Source organism: Orcinus orca, chromosome 12, assembly GCF_937001465.1.
Source record: "Orcinus orca chromosome 12, mOrcOrc1.1, whole genome shotgun sequence".
Taxonomy (NCBI): Eukaryota; Metazoa; Chordata; class Mammalia; order Artiodactyla; family Delphinidae; genus Orcinus; species Orcinus orca.
This window is the reverse complement of record NC_064570.1, coordinates 40,851,389-40,873,226: the sequence shown is the minus strand read 5'-3', so window position 1 is coordinate 40,873,226 and position 21,838 is coordinate 40,851,389. Positions and strand designations below refer to the sequence as shown.

At 39.6% G+C, this 21,838-nt stretch overlaps 1 protein-coding gene across 6 annotated transcripts in view; it reads right to left on the bottom strand.

Moving 5' to 3' along the window:
* MAN1A1 (mannosidase alpha class 1A member 1) overlaps positions 1-21,838 on the bottom strand; it is a 178,576-nt gene that overhangs the window by 135,442 nt on the left and 21,296 nt on the right. The window contains exon 1 of one of the 6 annotated variants that reach the window (XM_049695520.1): positions 16,134-16,172. The exons of the other annotated variants lie outside the window; for them this stretch is intronic. The gene's annotated coding sequence lies outside the window, so the exon portion shown is untranslated. Of the gene's footprint in view, positions 1-16,133; positions 16,173-21,838 lie in introns of those variants that run through there. 6 annotated transcript variants of the gene reach the window in all.

Here is a 21,838-nt window from a genome sequence, read left to right as displayed (position 1 = left end):
ATTTCATAACCTACCTTTTTGTTGCTAAGAACTACCCTTAGCAAATGTTTTTATTTACTGATTCTTTAATCACATGATTTTAAGTTACTCATAAGGCACATTAAAAATCTTTCTGAAAATCTCACTCCTTTTTTTTCCAGACAGGTTTGATGAGGATTTTGGGCTTTCACTGCCTCTTTTAAAAAGCATACAAGTTCAAGTCCCACTTACAGGGCCATCCTGTGAGGTCTTACACAAAATCTCTATAGTCTGACAGTGTGATCTGGGTCCCTGGCCCCACTGACTGACCCAGGGCCTGGCGCCTGACCCACAGGGAGACAACTGAGGGCTGGCCATGAGCCTTCGAGGTGAGGCACCTGCAGTGTGATGCTCTCTCCAACGGATGGACCAACCCAATCATCTACTCTACCTAGGCGAGTATAACTGGGAGATAGTCACAGAGAATCCGGAGGCCAGAGAGTGATGTAGAAGCAGAGAAGTACAAATACATAAAGAAAAAAACCCACAAGAAAGAGTCACAAAGCAGTTGAAACCATGAGGGAGACGGAAGGCAAGGAGAGAAAAATAAGAAACTGGGAAGCAGGTATGGGGTGCTCAGTTAGTTACATGGTGCCCCAGGGGAATTATGTTAGGTTTGTAGAGCCTCTGTAAAACAGCAAACTATGCTGCTGAATGCTGACTGTTGATGAATTATCTTCCTCTCCTCCATGAGGCATGGCTCTTCGCCTGCTGAGACTGTTTACTTACTTCCCCGTGTGACCTTATAGAAAATCCTTTGTTTACTGAGGAGGAATGTATAAGAGCGGTCACAGGAGCAGGTATCTAACAAACTGGGTTCATATCTGAGCTCTGCCATCATCGGTGTGACTCTAAGTGAGACAATTAATCTCTCTGAGCCCACTTTCCACACCCATTAAAGGTAAATAAATAAAACTACCCGTCCAGTGGCACTCACGTTCCCGCTGTCCTAGAGGACATGAAGGAGCTGTATCCGGTTCAGCAGAGGACTAGGGTAGGGGTCAGTCTACCTCCCTGACTGAAGTGGAAATTGGTGGCCTTCGCTCTTAAAATTACACTTACAATGGATGCTTGCAACGACACTGATTTTAAAGGCCTGTCAGTAGTTTCCACCAAACTTTGTCTGACATTACTTGATTATCCCATGAAAGAAAGTAACGTCTGAAACTTCCAGATAAAAATCTCAACACATTTTCAGGATCACTGTATCAATCTTCTTTCCTTTCATCTTTGGTGGAACAGGGAAATGGAAGAAAGGAAACAAGATTAAAAAGTATTTTCAGGGAATCAAGTCACAGCTTCACCAAACCCTTGCTTATCCACTGGAAAAAAAATTTCTAGATATGTGAACACGTGACAACAATCTTGCTACCCCTTCCTCTTATCTGGTGTGGTCCTGCTCCCTACATTTCCCTGTGGGAATGAAGACTGAGAGTGAGCCAGCAGGAGACCCTGGGCTGAGGATGCCATCCCAGGGAGCAAGGCAAGGCAGGTGGGCTTCAGCTGGGGGAGCCGGAGCCCTGCTGCCTAAGGGCCTGATCTCTCAGACTCTCAGTTTCTCATCTTTAAAAACAATAACTGAAGGAAACCAACGTCCCACTGAGGTGCAGGATGTTAACAGTGGAGGAGGTGCTGTGAACCTAAAACTGCTCTAAAAATGAAAGTCTATATCCAAAAAAAAAAAAAGAGAGAGAGAGAGAGAATAGCATTGTCTTCCTCACATCATGGTCTGGAGATCATATCTGATAATGTCTGGCTGGAGGGAGACATCCAAAGAGTGTTCCTGGCCTTCATGCACATCTCCGCCTCACTGCCCCACCAGGTGCAGGAGTTAAACAGAGATAAGGGAGAGCAGTGCAAAGGAAAGCAGACACTGTGCTACACTCACAGCAGACAGGGCAATTCAGGGAGAGAAAAATTAACAGGGTAGGAAAGAGGTCAATGTCACTGAGAGGTGACAGAACGTAGAGCATGGTATAACTCTGCACTCCCAGACACTGCAAGCCTGGAGTCTGCCACAATTACAGGCGTTTAGCATCCTCTTACCCTAAACGGTATTAGGATGCCACCTAAGACAGTACTGGGAAGATCCTCCCCTTAACACAGTGTCCTGGGAAAGCCCAGAGTCCAGCCACCTTCTATCTGTCCTCACCCAGAATGGAGAAAAACCCTCCCAGCCGTGATAGTTTCCAATTTTACCCCGTATCAAATTAAAACACTCATTCAGCACCTCGCTCAATTTATCTCTTTCGAAAGCTGAAATATATTAGTTCTCTCTCCCCTTCCCCAAGGCTGTTAAGGTATTCTATTTCCAAGGTTCTTTTTCCCAAAGTCACAATGACAATTACTACTTATTGAGTACTTATTGGTGGCAGGGCGTGAATTACAAAGATGATAGAGTAAGGGTGCCAGATTTAGGAAATAAAAACCTTGCATGGGACACACACATACTAAAAAAGCATTTATGTTTATCTGACATGCAAATTTAACAGAGTCCTGTATTTCATCCAGCAGCCCTAGTAGAGAGGGATAGGACACACTGAATCCTTGGTTCTGTGTCCAGGGCCAGCTCCCTGGATTGTGCCCTGCTCTGCCTTGGGCTCAAAAGAGGGACTGAAAATTCAAGGGCCAGACAGAAATAGAATGGTCAGGTTTAGGGCAACTGGAAATGACAGGGAATGAGGCCAAACAAGAGTGAAGGCCCTGGCTAAAGCCATTTAAAAAAATATTCTTAAAAAAAAATACTAAGCTTGCTTTCAAGGTTTGAGTCAGGTTTTCCAGGGGTCTAGAAAAAAAACAGTATGCTAGCTAAGGGGAAAAAGCATCCATGAGCCACAGATGGCCCACAGACCAGCCGTCTGCACTGCAAGCCCTGGTTTCTGGGCACATGTCTAGACCTGACTGCTCTGTGCTTAGTAGGCCTGTGGGCATGTCGCTTCCCTCTGGCCCTCTCCCCTAGCTCAGGGAGCAGTGCCCAGCCCACTTCTGAGCCAGGCTGCCTTCTGTGCGTGCTCTTGACTGTCCAGGGCCTGCCAGGACATCAGTGCTGACTCTACCAAGAATTAGTGAGGTCCTCGAGACCTGAGATGTACAAAGCCTTATGCACACACCTCTCAGCAATCCTCTTCCTGCTGGATGAGTGGTAGGTTCACACTTCAGAAAGCATTTATAATTCTAAATCCTACACTGTTCTACAAGTGAAACTGAAGAAGCTGTAAAGGAGAAAGTGCCTTAACTTTGTCCAACACCTGTAAGGCACTGGGAGGCAAACCTGATAACAATTTACCACACACTTAATCCTCCTTAATACCTCTGGGGTATTACTACCCCATTTTACAGATGAGGAAGCAGAGGCCCAGCATAGCACAAAGGAAGAGCGAAGCGTCAAACTCTCTCATTCTGATTCTTTTCCCTACATCACTTAGGATGCCTTGACTTATTTTTTGACCTTAAGACGGTCAGCCACAGCCTCCGAGCTCTTCTGCTGCTCCATGCGCAGGGCCAGCCCTACCTGGGGTACAAAGAGACGCGGCTGGGCCTGGCAGCAAAACGGCACACACCAAGTTGGGCTTGTAAACTGGCTCCAGGACAGGACCTGGCAGCACCAGCTTTTCTTGCCTGCATCGTATCCTTTAACCCTCAGGACCCTCCTTCCCTCCAATTCAGCTCTCTCTCCAGCTCCGTCTCCCAACTCTTCTCCTCTGGCTGTGCAGGCTACTTGGGCAGACAAGATGGCTCTGCCCTGCTCCGACCCTGCCCGTCCCTGGATTTATGGAGAACTGTGAATCCCTCTCCTTCACACCAAGCTGCTGACTGTGCTGACAGCTGCTCTCTTCAGCTGCGGTATTTCCTGAGCTTTATCACCACCACCAGAGCTAAGGGTGGCCAGTTTTTCTTTCCTCTTCTCCACTACTCTACTGCTTATTTCTTGTCTCTGTGTGCAATTTGTTACCACGCATCCCAGGTTGCCTCATAACCAAGGAGGGGATAGATACGCGTTCATATTTTCTTCAGATTCAGATGTCCTGAATTCTCCCACAGCCAATTTAGTATACTTTCTTTTTAAAGATAGCAGGAGATATATAAAGGAGTAATCATTTAATGCTAACATTGTATGAACCCTAATGGGCTAATAAACATTAATTCCCAATGAACTGAAAGAGCAGTTAGAGCAGTAATCTCTTTTGAAAAAGACTCAGAATGCCTGATAAAGCCAGTTTTAAAAAATGAGAATGCCAGTTAATTGCCACTTGTAGAGGACAGATTGTCCTGTTTCTAAGAAGAATCTCACACTCCTAAGAAAAAGCCAGTTTTTCTAGGTCTAGCTCAGAGAATTGGGTTATATGCTATTTAATGGTTCTCTTTCTTTGTGACCAAATTCTGACATTATTTTATAAAACTCTGTGCTATTACCAAATGGAAGAGGGTAGAGGACACCCCTCAAAACCCCAAAACTTGACTAAAATGTAAGTATATAACTCTAAAATATTCAAAGAGATAGTCATTTCACATCTCAAAAGTTGGCCATTAGAAAAACAGTTGTTCATATGTGACTACCTAGTATATTTCTTTTTTGGAAAGCAGTACTGTTGGTGAGAATGTTTTCTGTACATAGAGAAAAGCTCTCGATCAGCCAAGGGTCTATGACTTGCTGTTATTTACTTCTCAAAAATATCTGTCTCGTAGTTAATGACTGTAGTCTCTTTCCACAGAAGTTGTCACTCGAGTTTAAACACTCAACGTCAGGGTTTTTGTTGATTTTTAACTGATCTAAAACTGCCTTTGTTAGGTTACCCCTGCTAAGTAAGAACTAGCAGGCTAGCAAGTGGGCCTTTGCAGGCCGGATGCCAGCTGATCTTCCCTGCCCGGTCCCCAGGCAAAGACTTAGCAGAGCTTTCCCAAACCTGGGAAACAGCAGCAACTACAGATCTTTCCTGGCAGTTAAGAGAAAATGATATCCCCTGCTGTGATATCATGAAACTCCGTTTATTCTAAGAAGGAAGTCTAAAAAACGTATCCACATAGGAAACAAATACTATCCTCATCAGTGAGTGTCTTATCTCAAAAGATTTTTTTTTTGGTTTTAATATTTGTAATAATAAAGCAAGTCCAAACATTCTTTTAACTCATGTATGTCATTTCTACAGCTTCAGATTTTCACTACATTTATCTTTTTTGCAGTAGTGACACAATAATGTTTTAGAACAAGTATGCTCTCCTTTAAGGGATTTGTTCATAAGATTTGTCAAGTTCACGAAGACTAATAAACTTAAAATTTTTCTTTTAATATTCCTTTTTTAAACATTACAAATACTATGAAGTTAGAACATAATTAATGAGAAATGAAAAAATTAGCAAAAATTCTCTAAAAAAATTGCTAATGAGCAAAAGTTAGAGATATTTGCCTTTTAAAATTATGTTCTTTTCTTCTTATTTTTTTAAGCAAGCAAAGTAGCCCTAGAGAGTCAAGACCTGTTCTCCCTCAGTTATCAAGAGGAGAGCTGCAGGATACAGAATTTCTTTTCTTTTTTTCTTTTGTGTGTATGTAAAGTCTATTTTAATAGACTTTATTTTTGTTTATAGCAGTTTTAGGTTCACGGCAAAATTAAGCAGAAAGCACAGAGATTTTCCATATACCCCCTACCCACACACCGTACCACCTCCCCTACTACTACTATCATGTTCCAGAATGATACACTTGTTACACTGGTGAGCCTACACTGACACATCACCATCACCAGAAGTCCACAGTTTACACTAAGATTGTTATTGTACATTCTATGGGTTTTGGCGAATGTATAATGACTTGTATCCATCATTATATTATCATACAGAATAGTTTCACTGCCCTAAAAATCCTCAGTGCTCCCCCTTTTCTTCCCTCTCCCCTACCCTACCCTACCCTACAACCACTGATCTTTTTACTGCCTCCACAGTTTTGCCTTGTCCAGAATGTCATACAGTTGAAATCATATAGTATGCAGCCTTTTCAGACTGGCTTCTTTCACTTAGTAAATATGTACTTAAGGTTCCTCTATGTCTGAATTTTCATGGCTTAGTAGCTCATTTCTTTTTAGCACTGAATAATATTCCATTGTCTGCATGTCTCACAGTTTATTTATCCATTTACCTTCTGAAGGACATCTTGGTTGCTTCCAAGTTTTGGCAATTATGAATAAAGCTGTTACCAATAGGAGAGTTGCAGGGACGAGTGTTCCCTTTTCAAATTAAAACCAGAAATCACTATTTTGTTAACTAAAGGATTACAAATTATAATTTTGTAGGTTATTACTTCTTGAAGGTAAAATTCGTACATATATATTGGTTATAAAATGTCACATATTACAGGGAAATTTTTCTTAAACTTCTGAAATGATTACCCGTAAAATTGTCCACTATTAGTAAATAGTTGGGGCACTCCTTGTCATTCAAGATTCCATAATTTTATATTATGAAAGTAATCCTTTTGTATACTCCAGATCACAGTTTTAAACATTATTATCAGAGCATATCAATAATGAAAATGTTTTATAAAAGGTACTATTTTGAAACTTACTTATGAAATGTAATATTTATGTATACTAAACATCAAAAATGCTAGTTCCTAAGTATAAACTTGGAGTAGCAACTAGTGCTTCTATAAGACTTAAAATCCATAATTAGTGTGTCACAAAAAGGTACTTATCCTTAATAGAAAGGGCCAGCGTTTATTGAACACTCACATGTCAGGAAATATGTAAAGCATTTACATATTCTCTCAGTCCCTCACAACAATCTTACAAGGAAAGTAGTCTCCTCACTGAGAGTCCCATTGCACAGATGAAGAAATCAAGAGGTTAAATAATTTTCCCAAGGTCAGCCCTTTAGCAGGGGTGGAGGTTGTCTCTGAATTTAGGCTGACCCTGAAGCCTGTACACTGTACTGAGCTAAAGATGTGACCCATGCAATCGGGGAAACGTGCCTTCCAAATAAGCTTCTAAACAAACTGTTAACTCATGTTATTGATACACATATTTGCATGCTTTCTATTATCTATTTAATTATTTTGGATAAACTCAACTTTCAGTAGTGAGACTTCAGAAACATGCCATGCAAAACCACCTTCCCATCTTTCCCTTTTTGAAAACTTTGCTGACACAGGAGAGAAACATTAAATATGTTGGTAGATTAAGGAGTTAAAATGAAAATGAGAGTATCTCTTGCTTCTGATGCCCTGTGGAAAAGCATATCTTACATACATTGAAAAAGAATTTTGCTTTACATACATTGTAACATCTAAAATTTCCTTCCAGTGAAGTTCATCTCCATTTGAGCATCCTACAGTGTTAGATCATAATCTTTATTCTTGGTTTCATAGTATCTGACACTTCTTCACCAAGAAAACACACCAATAATTTTGTTTTTTGGCAATTGAAAAAAGACATTTTAGTTTAAATGTCAACAGCATTCTATAAATTGCCCCTACATTGGCAATAATATCAGATTTCTTTCTAAATACCTACCAAAAAATTATAGCAATACTGATTATTTTTCAATGCTCTTTCTACTATAGTTTTATTTAAACTTCTACTATGTTACTAATGTTATTAATGAAGACGGCAAACAATTATTTGGGAGTATATGTGGTAACACTGTTAAGGCAAGCAATCATACCTAGTATGGTTATATCACTGCCATCCTATAAGCCATATTTTCTATGGGTTGAAGATAATCTGAGATGTTCTGTAAGTGGCGGCAAGTATTTCCTGGATCTGAAAATGTATTACTCTAACCATTCTGTTAGAACTTTAAATTCTGATAAGGCTAGATTTTTTTTGGTAGAAAGAGATAATCATCATTCATTCTACAGTTGCTGGATGGCAAGTGCACAGAATTAAATATATGCCAGGTTCAGTGACCTGGTAAAAGTAGACGGTATTACTTAGTATTAGCTTTGGAATGACTTCCAATTTTGTTCAGCTATTTCACGGCTTAAAAATTGGGCAAAGACCTTCATAGATTTAAGAAGGAAAAAAAAAGTGCCAAGTTTATCAGCAGAGGTCAAATTATTTCACTATTCAGAAAGACTACATAAAGTACAAAACAATAATAAAAATGGGAAAATTATGAATATACATTCTACCTGTCGCAGACTGATTCACTCCACACCCAAATCTCCTTCTGCCTTGCCTGTCCTTGGAAGAGAAGCTGTAAAAGCTAAATGTGTGCTTCCCTAATCTCTCTACAGCTAGAGGTAGCTATGTGACAAAGCTCACATCAATGAGATGTTTGTCAAGGTCTGTCAACAGCCCTGTTGTCCCTCTTCTTTCTTCCTTGAATGGAGGTGTGATGCAGGTAGATGTGCTGTCACAGTGGCAGTTCTGCTACCATAAATGAGTGAAAACCCAGAACTACAGAGACATCATCCTGATGGAGGAGACCGTGACAGCCCGCCCTGTTATGTTTTTAGTTCAAACTACAGTTATTTTATTACTTAACTCATTAATTACCAATCACTAATGAATTTATTTAACATTTGAGTAGCTATCCTTTGGTTGTCTTTTAAAAACCTGAGTGACGAGATCAAAATTGGACTTACACCATACCCCACCCTGGGGAAAGAGGAAGTTTTTCTCTGGATTATTTCTTTTCATAATACTGTTTGGTAGCTGAAACTACTCTAAAGGTTTGATCAGAACAGTTGTATAATAATAAATAGTATGATTTATCAAAGAAATTATGGTAGTTGAGTCCTTTGTTCAAGCTTTAAAAGACCGGTATGGGTGAAGGGGACGGGCATCAATGATTAAAAAAAGAAAAAGTATGTAGTCAGGATTCCTGGATTCACCCAGAAAACAGTAACTTCATGGGACAATTTGAGTTGTTTTCCTCCACCTTACTTGAAAAAAGTAAAATATTTGTTCAAAATGGGATAAAATATTCAAGTAAATATTGTTATCAAAGAAGAAGATTATGTTATATTTTTGAAAGAAAATCTCAAATATTAGTTCAGGCATCTTCTATAATAGAACTTATCCACAGTGCTGGTAAAAACTGAATTACCCTAAGAGTTGCATCCCATTCTTGTTAAGCTATCTGAAAAAGGCTCTGGTTAAAAAATATATAAAATAGTACATACTAAATATTGTGCTTCTGGTGAGTAAAACTAACAATATGAGTTGAAATGTTTAATTTTTATGTACTTTTATGGAGCATCATAGCTGAGTTATAATTTCTTTCTCTCAAGTGTAATATTTATCTCCCTTAAATATGTGTGTGTCGCATTTACCACTGCAACAAAATGAATAAAATACTTAGGAATAAACCTACCTAAGGAGACAAAAGACCTGTATGCAGAAAACTATAAGACACTGATGAAAGAAATTAAAGACGATACAAACAGATGGAGAGATATACCATGTTCTTGGATTGGAAGAATCAACATTGTGAAAATGACTATACTACTCAAAGCAATCTACAGATTCAATGCAACCCCTATCAAACTACCAATGGCATTTTTCACAGAACTAGAACAAAAACTTTCACAATTTGTATGGAAACACAAAAGACCCCGAATAGCCAAAGCAATCTTGAGAAAGAAAAACAGAGCTGGAGGAATCAGGCTGCCTGATTTCAGACTATACTACAAAGCTACAGTAATCAAGACAGTAAAGGTACTGGCACAAAAACAGAAATACAGATCAATGGAACAGGATAGAAAGCCAAGAGATAAACCCATGCACATATGGTCACCTTATCTTTGATAAAGGAGGCAAGAATATACAATGGAGAAAAGACAGCCTCTTCAATAAGTGGTACTGGGAAAACTGGACAGCTACATGTAAAAGAATGAAATTAGAACACTTCCCTAACACCATACACAAAAATAAACTCAAAATGGATTAAGGACCTAAATGTAAGGCCAGACACGATAAAACTTTTAGAGGAAAACATAGGCAGAAAACTCTATGACATAAGTCACAGCAAGATCCTTTTTGAGCCACCTCCTAGAGAAATGGAAATAAAAATAAACAAATGGGACCTAACGAAACTTAAAAGCTTTTGCACAGCAAAGGGAACCATAAACAAGACCAAAAGACAACCCTCCGAATGGGAGAAAATATTTGCAAATGAAGCAACTGACAACAGATTAATCTCCAAAATATACAAGCAACTCATGCAGCTCAATATGAAAAAACAAGAAACCCAATTAAAAAATGGGCAAGAGACCTAAACAGACATTTCTCCAAAGAAGATATACAGATTGCCAACAAACACATGAAAGGATGCTCAGCATCACTAATCATTAGAGAAATGCAAATCAAAACTACAATGAGATGTCATCTCACACCAGTCAGAATGGCCATCATCAAAAAATCTACAAACAATAAATGCTGGAGAGGGTGTGCAGAAAAGGGAACCCTCTTGCACTGTCGGTGGGAACGTAAACTGATACAGCCACTATGGAGAACAGTATGGAGGTTTCTTAAAAAACTAAACGTAGAACAACCGTATGACTCAGCAATCCCATTACTGGGCATATACCCTGAGAAAACCATAATTCAAAAAGAGTCATGTGCCACAATGTTCATTGCAGCTCTATTTCCAATAGCCCAGAGATGGAAGCAACCTAAGTGTCCATCGACAGATGAATGGATAAAGAAGATGCAGCACATATATACCATGGAATATTACTCAGCCATAAAAAGAAATGAAATTGAGTTATTTGTAATGAGGTGGATGGACCTAGAGTCTGTCATACAGAGTGAAGTAAGTCAGAAAGAGAAAACCAAATACCGTATGCTAACACATATATATGGAATCTAAAAAAAAAAACAAACAAAAAACAATGGTTCTGAGGAACCTAGAGGCAGGACAGGAATAAAGACGCAGACCTAAAGAATGGACTTGAGGACACAGGGAGGGGGAAGGGTAAGCTGGGATGAAGTGAGAGAGTGGCATGGACACATATACACTACCAAATGTAAAACAGCTAGTGGGAAGCAGCCGCATAGCACAGGGAGATCAGCTCGGTGCTTTGTGACCGCCGGGAGGGTGGGAGGGAGATGCAAGAGGGAGGGGATATGGGGATATATGTATACATATAGTTGATTCAGTTTGTTATACAGCAGATACTAACACAACATTGTAAAGCAATTATGCTCCAATAAAGATGTTAAAAAAAATGTGTGTGTGTGTATGAAAGAACACAACTTTTTGCTGTTTTATTATAACTAAACCAAATCTTGTTTAAAATAGGTCAGTATATTTGTGATCTTCAACTACTGATTTCCATATAGACTGACTGTTTTGTACTACATATTTTCTTCTCATTGTTTGAACAATGTTGGAATTCCACATCCTTCATTTCTGAACACAAGACTGTTGTTCCAAATAGTATGACCTTCTACCATCAACAGAAAATACCTTCCTAGCCCTGAATATAAAATACTGTCCTTGGCTTAAGACTCTCTAACTTGGTTTAGAATATCCTTGTCTAAAATGCTTCTCAGAAGGAGGAGAATATTCTGCCTTCTCCCAGGATGGTCTGTCAGGATTTATGAGGGATCTGTCCCTCCTGCCTGCTTCCTTAGCCCTGTCTCAGAAGGATACCCTCCCAGGAACTAACTACTCATTTAAAAATTTTACTGGCAAAGATCTGAGGTCCTGAAATGTAGTAATAGACCAAACACGCAACCTGCAAATGTGTACCCTGGGCAATAATGAGGGTGATGCAGTAGGCTCAGCCTCCGACACACTGGCCAGCTCCTGGAGGATGTGCTCTCACAGAAGGAAGAAAACGAAACCTGTCAGCCAGGCAGAGAGCAAATTCCAGAACAGATTCAGTGGGGCAGTGGGGTGCAACTGCTCTGCTCTCCTCATACTGGACTCTCTGGACTCCAACTCCCAACTTCATTCCCACCTGTTCCTTTGTGCCAGACTGAACTGTTCATTCCTTTCATGAATATGTGCGTGCCTATAGCTACAAGGCCTGTGCTACATTCACTTTCTGTCCACAAGGGGCTAACCTGTGCACGGCTGTATGTCTGTGTGATAAGTCTTACCAGTGTTACTAAGTGCTGTAATTCTGGTTCCACTGTTTTCTCCTCTCTCTGACTTGGACCTCTGGGTCCTGGGCTCTGCTCAGCTTAGACCCAGGACTACTGTGATATGCCTTGCTGGTGATATTCTTTGGAACCCAGACTCACACCTCAGCTCTATTCTCAGGACTACTGGTAACCAGCTCTTGTACAGGAACTGTCTTCCTAGCATGACTTCTACCTTCAGCCCAGTCCCCTCAAGTCACTGCTCCAGTCCATCACAAAAAAATGCCATTCTACATGTTTACACGGGCAAGAGGCATGGTCCTGTGACTGCTGCTGAGCTAAGCCTGTTTACCAAAGTTCTTTCCATAGCAGAACATGTGTAACTGCCGATTCATTGTAATCCAAGGTCCCGCTCTCCCAGATCAACTAATTCTCGATGGAGAAACTTAAGCATTTCCCTATGTTTCACTGGTAAAGCTGTTAAAGAGTTTTCCTGAGTCTTCATCACAAGGCTCTGAATTATGAAGCGGCAAAGTAAAATCTGGGTAACAGTCATTTCAAAATTGAAGGAAGGCCTTAACTTGTTTTCAACTGCTATGTAGCTTGAACTTTTAATGCTCAAAGATGCCACCAAGCCATACTGAGGTGGTCACTGATGGACACGACTCTCCACTGTAACAGCCTGAGATCACAGGACATGAGCTGGACTTTGTTCAAACCCTTGAAAGATGCCAATTACTCTTTTTTTTTTTTTAACATCTTTATTGGGGTATAATTGCTTTACAATGGTGTGTTAGTTGCTGCTTTATAACAAAGTGAATCAGTTATACATATACATATGTTCCCATATCTCTTCCCTCTTGCGTCTCCCTCCCTCCCACCCTCCCTATCCCACCCCTCCAGGCGGTCACAAAGCACCAAGATGATCTCCCTGGGCTATGCGGCTGCTTCCCACTAGCTATCTATTTTACGTTTGGTAGTGTATATATGTCCATGCCTCTCTCTCACTTTGTCCCAGCTTACCCTTCCCCCTCCCCGTATCCTCAAGTCCATTCTCTAGTAGGTCTGTGTCTTTATTCCTGTCTTACCCCTAGGTTCTTCATGACATTTTTTTTTCTTAAATTCCGTATATATGTGTTAGCATACGGTATTTGTCTTTCTCCTTCTGACTTACTTCACTCTGTATGACAGAATCTAGGTCTATCCACCTCATTACAAATAGCTCAATTTCGTTTCTTTTTATGGCTGAGTAATATTCCATCATATATATGTGCCACATCTTCTTTATCCATTCATCCAAAGATGGGCACTTAGGTGGTTTCCATCTCCGGGCTACTGTAAATAGAGCTGCAATGAACATTTTGGTACATGACTCTTTTTGAATTATGGTTTTCTCAGGGTATATGCCCAGTAGTGGGATTGCTGACTCATATGGTAGTTCTATTTGTAATTTTTTAAGGAACCTCCATACTGTTCTCCATAGTGGCTGTACCAATTCACATTCCCACCAGCAGTGCAAGAATGTTCCCGTTTCTCCACACCCTCTCCAGCATTTAGTGTTTCTAGATTTTTTGATGATGGCCATTCTGACCGGTGGGAGATGATATCTCATTGTAGTTTTGATTTGCATTTCTCTAATGATTAGTGATGTTGAGCATTCTTTCATGTGTTTGTTGGCAGTCTGTATATCTTCTTTGGAGAAATGTCTGTTTAGGTCTTCTGACCATTTTTGGATTGGGTTGTTTGTTTTTTTGTTATTCAGCTGCATGTAAGTTTTGGAAATTAATCGTTTGTCAGTTGCTTCATTTGCAAATATTTTCTCCCATTCTAAGGGTTGTCGTTTGGTCTTGTTTATGGTTTCCTTTGCTGTGCAAAAGCTTTGAAGTTTCATTAGGTCCCATTTGTTTATTTTTGTTTTTATTTCCATTCCTCTAGGAGGTGGGTCAAAAAGGATCTTGCTGTGATTTATGTCATAGAGTGTTCTGCCTATGTTTTCCTCTAAGAGTTTGATAGTTTCTGGCCTTACATTCAGGTTTTTAATCCATTTTGAGCTTATTTTTGTGTATGCTGTTAGGGAGTGATCTAATCTCATACTTTTACATGTAGCTGTCCAGTTTTCCCAGCACCAGTTATTGAAGAGGCTGACCTTTCTCCACTGTACATTCCTGCCTCCTTTATCAAAGATAAGGTGACCATATGTGCGTGGGTTTATCTCTGGGCTTTCTGTCCTGTTCCATTGATCTATCTTTCTGTTTTTATGCCAGTACCATACTGTCTTGATTACTGTAGCTCTGTAGTATAGTCTGAAGTCAGGGAGCCTGATTCCTCCAGATCCATTTTTCTTCTCAAGTTTGCTTTGGCTATTCGGGGTCTTTTGTGTTTCCATACAAATTGTGAAAGTTTTTGTTCTAGTTCTGTGAAAAATGCCAGTGGTAGTTTGATAGGGATTGCATTGAATCTGTAGATTGCTTTGGGTAGTAGAGTCATTTTCACAATGTTGATTCTTCCAATCCAAGAACATGGTATATCTCTCCATCTATTTGTATCATCTTTAGTTTCTTTCATCAGTGTCTTATAATTTTCTGCATACAGGTCTTTTGTCTCCTTAGGTAGGTTTATTCCTAGATATTTTTGTTGCAATGGTAAATGAGAGTGTTTTCTTGATTTCACTTTCAGAGTTTTCATCATTAGTGTATAGGAATGCAAGAGATTTCTGTGCATTAATTTTGTATCCTGCAACTTTACCAAATTCATTGATTAGCTCTAGTAGTTTTCTGGTGGCATCTTTAGGATTCTCTATGTATAGTATCATGTCATCTGCAAACAGTGACAGCTTTACTTCTTCTTTTCCAATTTGGATTCCTTTTCTTCTCTGATTGCTGTGGCTAAAACTTCCAAAACTATGTTGAATAACAGTGGTGAGAGTGGGCAACCTTGTCTTGTTCCTGATCTTAGTAGAAATGGTTTCAGTTTTTCACCATTGAGGATGATGCTGGCTGTGGGTTTGTCATATATGGCCTTTATTATGTTGAGGAAAGTTCCCTCTATGCCTACTTTCTGCAGGGTTTTTATCATAAATGGGTGTTGAATTTTGTCAAAAGCTTTCTCTGCATCTATTGAGATGATCATATGATTTTTCTCCTTCAATTTGTTAATATGGTGTATCACCTTGATTGATTTGCGTATATTGAAGAACCCTTGCATTCCTGGAATAAACCCCACTTGATCCTGGTGTATGATCTTTTTAATGTGCTGTTGGATTCTGTTTGCTAGTACTTTGTTGAGGATTTTTGCATCTATGTTCATCAGTGATATTGGCCTGTAGTTTTCTTTCTTTGTGACATCCTTGTCTGGTTTTCGTATCAAGGTGATGGTGGCCTCATAGAATGAATTTGGGAGTGTTCCTCCCTCTGCTATATTTTGGAAGAGTTTGAGAAGGATAGGTGTTAGCTCTTCTCTAAATGTTTGATAGAATTCACCTGTGAAGCCATCTGGTCCTGGGCTTTTGTTTGTTGGAAGAGTTTTAATCACAGTTTCAATTTCAGTGCTTGTGATTGGTCTGTTCATATTTTCTATTTCTTCCTGATTCAGTCTTGGCAGGTTGTGCATTTCTAGCCAATTACTCTTAAAACTAATCCCTCTTAATCACGAAGTCTGTGAAGAAGTAGTTATCACTGTTCTACCACTTCTAAAGAGTGTCACAAAAACAAAGATTTGAAGCTTAACAAAAGACCACACTAAAAAATGTAATTCTGCTGTAAACTGCTTTTCCCAGTTTCTGGCCCTGAAGACAAAGTAAGGCAGATATGGTGCGTTATCAAAAAAATTTTGCTTGTTCCTTTTAAATGAAGTGCCTGGGGGTTTCTCTTTGAACCTCTTTAGGTACATAACAACCTGAAAAGGACAGAGTGGATGTCATCCTCAGTGCAATGAACACTCTCCTTTTGCTGATATTTGTATGAGCCAAGAATTTGTTAAATACAATAAGAAAAATCTATTTCTATTTTATACAATCACATATTTTACCAATACTTAGTAACTGTATAATGTAATCATGTAATCAATTATCAAGTATTTCTCAGCACCTACCTGGTGCCCAGCATATCCGGGTTCTGCTTAATCCATAATAATTTACAGCTACAGGTTGTTGTGTTTGTGTCTTGTGGTTCTCAGTTCCTTCAGGGAGATGACAGAGAGGAAGGTAAGGGAATGCACCCAGATTCTTTGCTTTCCCTCCTGGATGACAGTCTAACCAGTTCTCTGCACCCTAGTGGTAGTGCAGGTATTGATGACTAACTGACCCAATCATCTAAAGGACAAATTCTGTGAAAAGGGAGAATGGATAAATATAGTCCTGGATAGTGAGAAAGACAACTCAAGTAGCTAAACTTGAGGTGGAGGTAACAGGGGTGAGGGCTAATGGAGAGGAAGGACTGGTTGAAGAATATTCTAAATCATTTGATACATGTAAGAGAGAGGGGAGGGAGTGAAAACAGTAAACACACAAGCCTCACATAATATTTAGAAATAAAAATGACACTGGCACAAATGTTTCAGGCCTTTCTAGACCATATACTACAATGTAGGTAAATTCTAAATTGGTAACTAGAGTGGGTAGTTATCTTGACTGTTACTCTGTTTCAACATACATAGTAACACCAAATTCCCAAGTTCAAGTAATTTCTTTCCTATGATCTCCCGAAGAAAGCTCACTGGAAAATTTTTTAGGAAAATTAGAAATTCTGCTCATTTCTTCACAAGAACAGAGTATTTCTAACACCTAATTGCGTATTCTAGAGGTTAAGCACATTCTTGTGAAATCTGTGTTACATATAAAAATAGATAAGTAGATAGACAAGGATTTTTTTTAAACACTGGAAAACAATTATTATTATTACTATTATTATTATTATTTTACTGTAGAACTCAGAGCCCCATGGCTGTCAAGCATGAACATCCTCAGTATTTAAAAGTCATTAATGAAACATGAATATCTTATTTGCAAATGAAGTTGTTACTAAAACCATAAACCACTGGTTTAAAACAGGGTTTCTCAACCTCTGTACTACTGACATTTTGGGTGGATAATTCTTTGCTGTAGGGGGATTTTCTCTGCATTGCAGCATGTTTAACAGGATCCCTGGCTTCTATACACTAGATGCTTATAGCATATAACCCCAGATGTGACAGCCAATGTCTCCAGACATTTCCCAATGTCCTTGGGGGGGGCGCAAAATAGCCCTGGTTGAGAAGCCATGGTTAAAACAAACTGTTTGATTAGAATAATAATCCTAATACTTATACAGCACATGTACTAGGCACGATTCAATTTGATACTCAATGACAACTTTATGAAGTAGGGCTTATTTTAACCTCCATTTTACAGATGAGGAAACTGAGGTACAGAGAGGTTAAGTTAGTTGCCCAAGGTCACTGGACACATAAGTGGCAAACAGGGAAGTCAAACCCAAGGCGTCTGGTTCCAGAGTTTGTGCTCCTAACTTCTATACTACACTTGCTATGATATATGGAGAAAAGACACAAATCGAATTATTTTTCATTCAAGGTTTTTAATAGTCTATAACATTGGGGGCTTTACATACCCCTGAGTTCGGGATACTCATTTGTAAAATTAAAATGATAATGAAATTAGATACTTTATCAAAGGCCTCAAGAAAATCTCTAAGAATAAAGAGTAGAATATTTTTCTTATTTAGCAATACTCTTTACATCTGGATATATCTCTGGTTTCCTTTTCCTGTTTACCTGCATACAGCAACTAGAGTCAGTTATACACTAAGGAACTACTATAAAACCTGGCTTCTTTTGGTGTGGTTTCCCCTACTTGTAATCTGAAGCACAAAATATCTCCTGGGTAACAGCTTGGTTGATGACAAACCACAGCAACAGGCCACACAATTCACCAATAGCTGTTGAGTAACTCTTGTATGTAAGGGACTGTACTGCACTTAGTGCCACATTCTGGATCACACATAGTACCCACAAGTGGTAAGGAGAAATCCCCCCAAAGAGGCCCACTCCCTGGACTTGTGAATATGTTATTTTACATGGCAAAAAGAAAGTCTGCAGATGTAATGAAAGTTGCTTGAGGATAATTAAGACAACCTTAAAATACAGAGATAAGCCCATATTATTCAGGCACACCTAATCTAGTCACTCAGCTGAGCCCTTAAAAGCAGAGAACACTCTTTAGTTGGAGGCAGAAGGGATACAGCAGTGGGGAAAGTCAGAGATTCATCACACTCAAGGTTATGTTGCCAGTTTGAAGATGGAGGGGCTATGTTAACGTGAATGCAGAAGCCTCTAGGAGGTGAGAGGCCCCCTGGCTGACAGTCAGCAAGGAGGTGGGGATGTCAGCCCTACAGTTACAAGGAACTGAATTTTGCAACAATTTGAAAGAAACTCTAAGTGGATCCTCCTCCAGAGCCTGAAGGTAAGAGCCTGGCACCTTGATTTTGGCCTTATGAGACCCAGTGCAGAGAAACCAAAAAACAAGCCCACTCAGACTCTGACCTACAGAACTGTGAGACATTAATTTGTATTGTTTTAAGCTGCTATGTTTGTGATAATTTGTTGCAGCAGCTATAAAAACTAACAGCCTGAGACAAGAAAGAACAGTAATTCACCCACTGCCATGGCATAAATTACCAAGTGATAGACAGGGGTTTAGAAACCTGGACTTTCAACCTCCAAACTATTTCCTTAAATAATCGGTACCTACATCATAGCGGAAGCAAATAGTTTTGCGTCCACTCATTCACTGGCTCCTAACAGCCGTGAAAGGTAGGCATTATCGTCCTTTTTACAGAAGAGAAAGGTTCAAAGAATTGTGTACTTACACAGGGTAAGGCTGTTCATAAGTGACAAAGCCATGAGTTCTTTCATCTCACTGCCTTTGCATGTGCTGCCTTTAACAGTAAAACTGTAATAAATATATTATAGAGGATTAAACAAAGCAAGCCATAAGAGCACAGAAAGACAAATGATTTTCTGCTGAAGGAGGATAGGAAGAGGTAAGAATTTGTGGAACTGGTAACATTTAAGTTGTATTTTGATGGACAGGTAGGATTTCAAAAGATGATGATTGCTGGGACTTTCTGCTGTTATCGTAAACTTGGAATCAAAGCAGCAATATGATAGGTATTAAAGAGTGAACATCTCAGGGCAGGTTTGGTTCATGAACTGGTATTTTTCAGGCAAACCTGCATCATAGTTACTGGAACAATATGAAAATGCTGATGCTGGTGAACTGCAATTTCGTGACAGGAGAACTTTCTCTACTTAACATATAGCAGAACCACAGAAAATCTGCCTCTAACAAGTAGTCCTACAACAGAGAAACTTCCAATAAGAAAAATGCAGCTGGGTGCAGCAGAGATGGTGGGAGACCTCTGTGTAGCCAGGAAACCCTCTCCTCCCTGATAGTCAGGAGGCTCTGTGCCATGGCTATACCAGTGCTAACAACCAATTCTCCACCCCTTGGCCAGAGCTGATTAGATGCCTAACTACTGCTGGGTCAGATTCCCTGTTCTGGGAATTTGGAGTTGCATCTTTGCATTCTCCAAATATGGCAGAGTTGCTGAATGCTGCTACAGAGAAAAATCAAACAAGTGAGCAGATGGGACCATCACAAATCCATGGCCGCCAGCCCCAAATGTGTGCTCAGGAGGGCCCAGCAGGCTACTTATTTCTCTGTTCAATCTTCCCACTGTCCCTCGTCATCTTGCAGCTACTACCCCATCTCTCTAGTCCCATTCACGGCAGCCTTCTTGAAAGACTTCTCTCAGTTCTTCCTTACCTCCACTATAACATGGAGCTCACTGCAAATACGCCACTGAAGATGCCCCAGTAGGGGTCGCCTTCTACCTGCTTACTACTAAACCCAAAGGCCAATTCTTAGTCCTTCTCTTGCCTGTCAGCGACATTTGACACTGCTGAGACTCATCAGAAAATATCCAAAAATGCTCCAGGGTGCCACACTCTAGCACACTCTAGTTCTTTGTACATCTTTTTTTTTTTAATTTTGTTTTTATACAGCAGGTTCTTATTAGTTATCTATTTTATACATATTACTGTATATATGTCAATCCCAATCTCCCAATTCATCCCACCCACCCCCCCACCCTACTTTCCCTCCTTGGTGTCCATATATTTGTTCTCTACGTCTGTGTCTCTACTTCTGCCTTGCAAACCACTTGATCCGTACCACCATTTTTCTAGATGCCACATAGATGCCTTAATATACGATATTTGTTTTTCTCTTTCTGATTTACTTCACTCTGTATGACAGTCTCTAGGACCATCCATGTCTCTACAAATGACCCAATTTTGTTCCTTGTATGGCTGAGTAATATTCCATTGTATATATGTACCACATCTTCTTTATCCATTCATCTGTCGATGGGCATTTAGGTTGCTTCCATGACCTGGCTATTGTAAACAGTTCTGCAAAGAACACTGGGGTACATGTGCCTTTTTGAATTATGGTTTGCTCTGGGTATAAATCCAGAAGTGGGACTGCTGGGTCATATGGTAATTCTATTTTTAGTTTTTTAAAGAACCTCCACACTGTTCTCCAAAGTGGCTGTATCAATTTACATTCCCACCAACAGTGCAAAAGGGGTCCCTTTTCTCCACACCCTCTCCAGCATTTGTTGTTTGTAGATTTTCTGATGATGCCCATTCTAACTGGAGTGAGGTGATAACTCATTGTAGTTTTGATTTGCATTTCTCTAATAATTAGTGATGTTGAGCAGCTTTGCATGTGCCTCTTGGCCATCTGTATGTCTTCTTTGGAGAAATGTCTATTTAGGTCTTCTGCCCATTTTTGGATTGGGTTGTTTGTTTTTTTAATATTGAGCTGCATGAACTGTTTATATATTTTGGAGAATAATTCTTTGTCCATTGATTCGTTTGCAAATATTTTCCCCCATTATGAGGGTTGTCTTTTCGTCTTGTTTACAGTTTCCTTTGCTGTGCAAAAGCTGTGAAGTTTCATTAGGTCCCATTTGTTTATTTTTATTTCCATTACTCTAGGAGGTGGGTCAAAAAAGATCTTGCTGTGATTTATGTCCAACAGTGTTCTGCCTATATTTTCCTCTAAGAATTTTATAGTGTCTTGTCTTACATTTAGGTCTCTAATCCATTTTGAGTTTATTTTTGTGTATAGTGTTTGGGAGTGTTCTAATTTCATTCTTTTCCATGTAGCTCTCCAGTTTTCCCAGCACCACTTAGTGAAGAGACTGTCTTTTCTGCATTGTATATCCTTGCCTCCTTTGTCACAGATTAGTTGACCATAGGTGCATGGGTTTATCTCTGGGCTTTCTATCTTGTTCCATTGATCTATGTTTCTGTTTTTGTGCCAGCACGTTATTGTCTTGATGACTGTAGCTTTGTAGTATAGTCTGAAGTCAGGGAGTCTGATTCCTCCAGCTCCGTTTTCTTCCCCTGAAGACAGCTTTGGGTATTCGGGGTCTTTTGTGTCTCCATACAAATTTTAAGATTTTTTTTTGTTCTAGTTCCATAAAAAATGCCATTGGTAATTTGATAGGGATTGCATTGAATCTGTAGATTGCTTTGGGTAGTATAGTCATTTTCACAATATTGATTCTTTCAATCTAAGAACGTGGCATATCTCTCCATCTGTTGGTATCATCTTTAATTGCTTTCATCAGTGTCTTATAGTTTTCTGCATACAGGTCTTTTGTCTCCCTAGGTAGGTTTATTCCTAGGTTTTTTATTCTTTTTGTCGCAATGGTAAATGGGAGTGTTTC